This window comes from Heloderma suspectum, chromosome 6, assembly GCF_057233095.1.
Source record: "Heloderma suspectum isolate Gila_16-S chromosome 6, 16-S_ref, whole genome shotgun sequence".
In the NCBI taxonomy this organism is placed as follows: Eukaryota; Metazoa; Chordata; class Lepidosauria; order Squamata; family Helodermatidae; genus Heloderma; species Heloderma suspectum.
In genome coordinates this window covers 11,437,816-11,440,401 of record NC_139463.1, presented here as the reverse complement: position 1 = coordinate 11,440,401, position 2,586 = coordinate 11,437,816, and positions in this window count along the sequence as shown.

The following is a 2,586-nucleotide window of genomic DNA, read 5'->3' as shown; positions in this document are numbered from 1 at the left end:
GCTTGGGTAAAAGGGGAAAAAAAAGTATATTCAAACAGCAAGGCCCAAGGAGCTGTGAATAGTAGGAGGGTTGGAACAGAATTGCTCACAGAGCTTGTAGCCTCCCGGCAGGAGATCCAAAGTTAGCTAGAATCTTCTCCACACTTCAGCATTCTTCAGGCTGGACAGGTTCATCTTCCAGAGCCTGTGAGAAGTGTCTGTTGTTGCTGGCCCTTTATGAACGTTGCCTGGCCACACCTCCTTACCTCTCTGAGCCCATCCCATCCTCTGCTTCGCAGCAGTAGGTGGAAACATACCACAGTAATGGGCATATGAGTTCCAGGTCAGAGTGTCTAATTATGCTTTGCAATGTTGGCTCTCTCCACTGGGGAACAAGGGCTGTTTAGTTTGTCTTGATCTAGTCATGACCTTCCTTCAAGACTTCCCTTTGACTCCATTAAAAATATTAAAAGGAAACAAATCCATTTGTCCCAGCATCATCCTTTCCAGAGACAAGAGGGGAATTATCTAATGAAACTCTTCAATAAGTTTATGAACTGCCAGCAACTGACTTAGTGTTAACTATAAAATGGGGGGGCTCATCTTCATAATCCAACCTAACTTCATTTGTGATCCTTAGAAAATGCTAGATTTCATTTGTAACCTTTAATGTTAAGAATACAAACCACCACAGCTCAAGTCTTTACAAGAAAGAGTGATAACAAGGGAGAGCTAGATTTTTTAGGTGTTTATCTCATAGACTTCACCGGCTGTCTAAATGGAATGGCAACTACTTGGGGGTTGCGGGCGGGGAGAGATTTATTACTTCTTTTAAAGTCTTGTGATTCTTATCAGGAATGAGAGAAAAATGTAAATGACCAAAGGAAATAGAAATCAAGTAAAAATGCCATAAATGTTTTATTCACAATAGGGTAATCAACTTGAGAGAAGAATCAAGCAGTTTTCATTATTTCATTATTTCATTATTAACTTTTTTCTATGATAAAGTAGAACATAACCTCCTTGCTATTTCTGCTTGTTTGTTTTTTTTAAAACTAAACTGTATTCATGTCTGTTGAGTCCACTGTACTTCTTCTGATGTCATTTTATATGGAACATTGTTATCCCTTTCCTTTTGGACTGTACTATGTGAAATAGTACTTCCTTTTTTTCATTCTGAATCCATGATCAATTTCATTTGGAGAGGGAGAAAAATATCTCTGTGTCTACTATCACCATACTATTCATAACTTTATAAACCTCTATCATGTCCCCCCCACTACCACTTTAGCAGTCTTTTTCTTCTAAACTAAAAAGCCCCAAACACTTTTGTTTTTACTCATAATGAAGGTGCTTCCATGCCCTAATCATTTTACAGAGCAATCCTAAGGAGAATAAGCTTTTCTCCAAGATAGTCAAAACAGCTATTCCCAACATTTAATTTGCCTTTCTTTTCTTTTCTTTTTTACTGCTGCTACAAACTAAATAGGTTTTTCACTGAGCTGTCCAACATGACTCCAATATCTTTTTTGTGGGTGGTCATAGCCAATTCGGCAATTCAGACCCTATCAGCATATATGAAATAACAATGTCTTGCCCCATAGTATATCACTTTGCACTTACAACCACTGAATCTTTTACCCTTTTGTTGCTCATTCATACAATTTGGAGACATCCTTCTGGATGTCTTCACACTAAGACACACACACGCACACTGGAGTCACGGAAGAACAGTGAAGCAGCCATATTTAAAATGTCTTATTGTGGGCCACTTTAGGAAAACATTTAGTTTTGAAAAGTGGCATGGTGCTTTTAAAACTAAGCATTTTTTCCCAAAGGGGCTCACAGTAAGACATTTTAAACAAATTCAATAATAAACATCAATACCTAAATATTAAAACCAAAAATTATTTTAAACCCTAAACACTACAAGAGCAGCATAAAACACATCCAAGAACCAATAGCATCACAATGTCACAAATTATTATGACGAGAGCAATGATAAATTAAACCAACCTAATTTTCCTAACCAAAGGCAGATTGATTTTTTTTTAAGACTTTAGGACCCACCTAAAAAAAAAGGGGGGGGGGAAGAAGACAAACACATTTTGAGGGAGGGAGTTCCAGAGCTGAGGGGCCACTACAAAAAGGCCTTGTCTTGTATTCCTCTCAACCTATTGGCAGGTCTTCAGCAGGGCCTCTGTGGACAATTTTAAGGCCTGGGCAGGCTCATATGGGTACACTGGTCCCAATTAGGATCCTTGGGAGGAAAGGAAAGGTTCCTCCTGTGCAAGCACTGGGTCATTACTGACCCCTAGAGGGACACCGCTTGCGCTGGCATTTTCATGGCAGACTATAGCGGGGTGGTTTGCCATTGTCTTCCCCAGTCGTGACTACCTTTCCCCCAGCAAGCTGGGTACTCGTTTGACCGACCTCGGAAGGATGGAAGGCTGAGTAGACCTGAGCCGGCTACCCGAGACCCAGCTTCCGCTGGGATCGAACTCAGGTCATGGGGAGAGTTTCAGTTGCAATACTGCCACCTACCACTCTGCCCTTACAGCTTACTTCCCTCTCTTGGGAAAAAAGTCCATTTGGGGGCCTTCTGCA